Source organism: Gastrolobium bilobum, unplaced genomic scaffold (assembly GCF_033153095.1).
Source record: "Gastrolobium bilobum isolate Gb01-03AN ecotype WA unplaced genomic scaffold, APGP_CSIRO_Gbil_v1 utg29299, whole genome shotgun sequence".
Lineage (NCBI taxonomy): Eukaryota > Viridiplantae > Streptophyta > Magnoliopsida > Fabales > Fabaceae > Gastrolobium > Gastrolobium bilobum.
In genome coordinates, this window is record NW_026897764.1 from 355,657 (window position 1) to 361,656 (window position 6,000).

Genomic DNA, 6,000 nt, shown 5'->3' on the forward strand with positions numbered 1-6,000 from the left:
ATTAAAAAATGATACTCGTGCGTCCTACAATATGAATTAAACCCTTTTTTATTATCACATAACTTAACTATTTGTAGTTTATACCATTTATTTTTTAATTAAAAAGAAAATATTGAGTTTAGATTATATTAGATTCAGTCTACAAATACTTATATTTTATATACTATTAGTCTATTACATAATTATTTGTAGTTTTTATCATTTAATTTTTAATTAAAAAGAAAATATCGAGTTTAAAACGAATTAAATTCAACCTATAAATGCTTATATGTTGTAATATCATTTCTCATGTTTGATGAGCACTAGATAAAAGTTGATAAAAGTTTGATAAGTTTACCAAAAAAAAAAAAGTTTGATAAAAAAAATATCATATTTGATATTTAAAGTGAACCAAATAGTACTATGATATGATATAAATAGAAAAAATAATTTTTATAATAGAATTTCATATAATTTTTTAACATTATTTTTAATTTATATTTTTCTTTTACTTATATAAACTTTAGTGTTGGGTAACTCATAGTTTGCATCTAGATGTGAAAATGCCACAGAATGTGAGATGTGAGATCTGATATCAAATAAGGTGTATCCTTTGGTACCACTTTTGTATCCAAGGAATATGGCTTTTCTAATTCTGGATTCAAATTTGGTAGGATGTAGTGTGGGCACATGTGTTACATCGACGTTGACACAGGATATAGACACGATACGTTGACGCGTTAATTCTAAAAAAGTCATATTTTGATATATTGGGACACGTTTTGATATTACATAATATTTTTAATATATATAATATAATTTATATTAATACATATAACAGCTCATAGTAAGTCATATAACCAATTCAATGTTCAAATTTTATAATATAAATATAAACAAAAATAATTTTTCGTACGTTACTAATTTTTCATGTCAAATTTCATAACAGAGAAAATTTGATTTATAAATTATTTTTTCATGTTTAGTTAATAAAAAAACGTGTCAGATATGTGTCGTAACGTTGACTGTGTGTCGAAAACAGTTGATTGCGTGTCGAAAAAATGTGTCGGAACGTGTCAGAGCGCTGACCGCGTGTCCCAAAATGTTAATCACGTGTCGATGTTTGACACACATGTTTTTAAAAAATGAACGTGTCCGTGCATCTGATGTGGATACATAGGCCAGACACCCAAATGGGTTAAGGTGCATAAAGGATGGAGGCTCTTTGTACACGAGTTCATGTGGTGTCTTGATTTTAAGGACATGTGTGCATAATCGATTGATGATATGGACAACATGAATAATTGAATAACACCAAGTATTTTAGATAGTTTGGCTTGAAAAAAAATGACAAAGCTACATTTAATATATGTTGATGTTGTTGGATATATGCTCTTTTGGTCACTAAAGTCCTATTGGGCTTCAGCGAAACTTGAGCCCATGAGGCTTAGGGTTGAGTTATGTCTAAGACCTAAGCGTATATATTCATAGTTTTCTCCTCTTGTGCCTCCAAGGTGAATAGATCATCAGAAACAAACCCCAAGAGGCAGACGTTCATCATCTGAACGGTTGCCCACACAACCATCTCATCCTCCTCGAGAGATAGTCTGGAAGATCTGCCACAGTCCAGCTTCAAGGAGGTTGTTCGTGCTGCGGCGCTGAGGTGAGCTGTTCGTGAAGAGGAATCCTACAAGGGAAGATTCTACACGACACCTGCGCACCGAGAGGTAATTGTGAAACAAGGATGATTCGGTAAGCATACCAATGTACTAGGTCCTAAACCGCTTCCGCATAAATCTAAGATTTCCTACAATTGGTATCAGAGCCTTGGCTGTACATTGGTATGTGAATCTAGTTTCACTATTCATGTAATTAGTTTTGCTTCTTGAAATGTGGCACCTAGGGTTCTAGGATTATGGTATGAATCTAGCATGTGTTTTTGATAATTCATTTTCATAAAAGTTTAAATTTTAATCGGTAAAAATGCTTTAATCCATAGTTAGGGTCTCTCGTGTATTTCTCGATTTGTAACAAGGAGGGTAATCTCATATGATTAGGTTTCCTCCTTGCTATTTTTTTTTTAATTTTTCGGAATTTTTGTGTATTTTTCAATATTTTGTAAAAGTTCAAGATCGAGAAATCGCGAGGAAGATGCGCAGTCAGCTCTGTCGGAGAATTTTCGAGGAATTACCGATCTCGGAATGGGGCGATCTATATATGGTTGGAAAGAGGACGGAAAGACGAACGCAACGGTGGGTGGCTCACCGCCATATGAGTTTACACGCTCCTCCACGCGCCTCCACAAGATTCTGAGAGTGGCCGCCACTCTCCAACAAAGAATGGGAGAGTGAGGGAGCGTCCGGCCACCTTTTTGGGTGGTTCCGACGGCGGTGCACTCGGATCTACGTGGTGGTCCTTCCCTGGAGTTTCAGCCTGATTTGACTTCGGGTGACGGCGCGACAGACCTGACGGCTAGGGTTCCTCTTTCGCGTCCTAGGGTTTCTCGCCAAAGGATTGGGTCTTTAGGCTTTTGGGCCCATGAAACCCTAAAGCGGCTTGAGACAGATACTATGGGCTAGGCGAAAGTCGAATTCCAAAGTTGTATTATTTAATTTAATTTAATTTAATTTTCTTTAAAATAGGAAGGCCGTGGATTAAAGTAATTATGATTTATTATTTAATGCTTTTATTGATTGGTATAAATTATATGATTGATAACATGCTTTATTGCGATAACATGCCATATAGAATAGGTGGTGCCATATTGTTACATAACTTGTATGATTGCATGAGCATAATAGCTATTATGTGTTCAGCGACTAGTATGATAGTTATTATGAGATTATTTTGATTTTAAATCATCCTAAGAAATTAATTAATAATTATTATGATTTTTATTAAAAATCTAGATTAATATTGAATTAATTAATTTTGGATAATTAACATCAAGACAAATAATCGTTATGGAAATTATTTTGATTTCAAATTATCCTCATAAATGATAATTATTATGATTGTTGCAATCTAGATTAATAATTAAGTCAGCTATTTGGATGATTTAAATCTAGAAAAATAATTAGAGAAAATTTCCTGAGAGAATTCTTTTATTTTGCGAGTAATTTGTGGGTTTTTCTGAAATGGTCATGGAATAACACATGCTGCATACAACATTCATGTATCATGATTGTTTGGAGCACACGCTGACGTAAAGTGACCGGATTTCAGGACCTTAATGCTTTCAAAATTATGTTAAGCTTAGTGCACGTTTATCGGCGCTCTTACTTATATAGTTTTTGAAATCGAACAAAGGATACTCTCAATTAAATAATTCTTGGAAATTAGAAAATGTTGCTTATGTTGAATGGAAGGAGATTTAAATTAAGAGATTAATTTAACCTTCAAGCGCATTATAGGACCATTAATAAAATAATCATGTGAAGTCCCATCGAATAAGCATGATTGGATTTTATTAGATTGGACTTAAATATCTATGGGAGGAGATTTAAATTAAGAAATTAATTTAACCTCCAGGCGCATTGTGGGCCTATCAATAAAATAATCATGTGAGGCCCCAACGGATAAGCATGATTGGATTTTATTGGGCCTTAATAATTTCAAAATTTTAATAAAGTATTGTACGTCCCATCGTCGATAATACTAAGTTATTAAAGATAATTTTGAAATTAAACAATGAATTCGACTGGGCTTATGAAAATTCTCAAACAAAAATGTTGAATGGGTGAAGGTTTTAAAAATTAATTAATTTTAAAACCTGCGGGCTCCATTTGTGGGTTTATTAGTGAAACGGTTATCGCTGAAGCCCCATCGGATAAGGATAATCAGATTTCACTAGATTAAATCTTAATAATTTCAAAATTTTAGTAAAGTATTGTACGGCCCATCGTCGGCAATGCTTAGACACTAAGGATAATTTTGAAATTAAACAATGGTTAATTACATTCAACTTTGGTAAAATTGTTAACCCTCCCATCGAAGCTCTGGCAATGGCACTGAAGGCCCAAATAACAATTTTGGTTTTTACAAGTGACTTGCCCAGCGTAAGCCTTGTAAAGATAAACTGAAGGATTGTTAACAATAAACAAGAGTAGTTATGAGAATCTACTCGCACTTCGTTTGTTTATTTCATTATTTGTTTGTAATTGTGTGCTTTATATGTTTTTCAGAAAATATATTAGAAATGATTTTGAGTCGAAAACCTCTAGATGGTACCAACTATGAATAAGTGAAAAGCAAATCTTTGATATTGTTCTAAAACATGGAAGCTAAAATTTGTCCTGACAATGCGAGGGCCATAGCAACCTGCTGAGAATGCGTCTAAGGAAACTAAGATGCATTTCTCAGATTGGGAAAGGGCAGATATGGTAGTTCGCTGCTATATTATTGTCAGTCTTTCCAAATACTTGCAGAAGCAAGTGTACATGATTAAGAGTGGAGTAAAAATGCTTCAGACTCTTAATGACATGTTTGCTGCGTCTAGCGGCTCTGCCAGACAGAATGCAGTCGGTGCAGGTTTTGCTAAGAGTCTTGTTGAATCCAAAGGGAAACCCAATGGTGGTAACAAGAACAAAATGACTTGGTTATCAGTTGTCAAACCAGTTGCTATGAAGAAGCCGCCAGACAAGTTCTTCAAGTGCAGATTGAAGGGATACTGAAAGAAAAATTGTCCAGAGGTGATGAAAAGAACCTGACATGGGCATATCAAGGCCTGATCAGTGAATGAATTATTGATTCAGGAATCACTGATTATGTTTGTTACTCTTTGTAGTAGTTCAAACATGGCATACCTGTCAGCAATGGACATAGATATTTTAAGCTTGAAAATGGAAACTTGTGTCTGCATTTGTAGTAGGACAAGTTATTTATACGACTATGGTTTTGAGTGACTGTTTATTTGTTCCGGATTTCAAGAGGAATTCAATTTTTGTTAGTTGTTTTGGTTAAAACATGGTTTGACAATGCAATTGATTCCTCAGTTACATTTCGAAGTTCATCTTCGTCTTGTTTTGTTCTGGTACATTGTTTAAATAGTCTTTATTACCTATGTCCTATACCCCTTTTAAATTTGTTATGTTGAATGGAAAGGATGATGAACAAGAACTTTCACCAAAGAAATAAAAGTTTCAAATGAAACATCACTTTGGCCTTTGTGATTGAGTCATATTATCTCAAGTAGGAAACATATTTTAGTTAAAAGAGGGACTGAAAGTTCAATAATCTTTTAACTAACAGCTACATGTTAGTCCTATTTGGAAGGTAAAGTGGCCAAGCAATCCTACAAGGGCCAAAAAGGTTTGCGCAACTATTCAACTGGAACTGGTACATACTAATGTATGTGGACCAATTAGTGTTCAGACCAGAAGAGGTGATGAGTACTTCATTATATGAATGTTTACTCTGGATTTGGACAGATGAACCAAGTGCGCCATAAGTCTAAAGCTTTTGGAAATTCCAAGAGGTTTAGTCTGAGGCAGAAAAGCATGTAGGTGTTCAAATCAAAAACACTTTGGTCTGACTAAAGTGTTGGCTACCTGTCTGGTAAGTTCAGGTCTTACCTGATTTAAGAGGGGATAGTTTTTGTAACTGTCAACTCTAAGAACGCATTAGTTGAATGAAGTTGCAGTATGCAAAAATCAAACATTTCTAGACTTTGTGAAGATCATGTTCAATTATTCATCTTTGTCAATGTTGTTCAAGGGAGATGCCTAAGAGAAGGAAATGTACCTTCTTAACTTGATTCCGTCAAAAGTTTGTTGTAAAGACACCTAAAGAATTATGGAAAGGGTGCAAGCCCAGATCAAACCATATTCGGATTTAGGGTCTACGACACACGTCCTACAACAAAAGTCAAATGAGATGGAATCTTGTATGGAAGAGTGCATATCTTTTGGCTACCCTAAGAGAACTACGGATGATTTCTTATTTAGTCTTAAGGACAAGATCATCTAAGTGAGCACTCACATGATTTTCTTAAAAGAGGACTAGATAAGAAATTATAAGCTC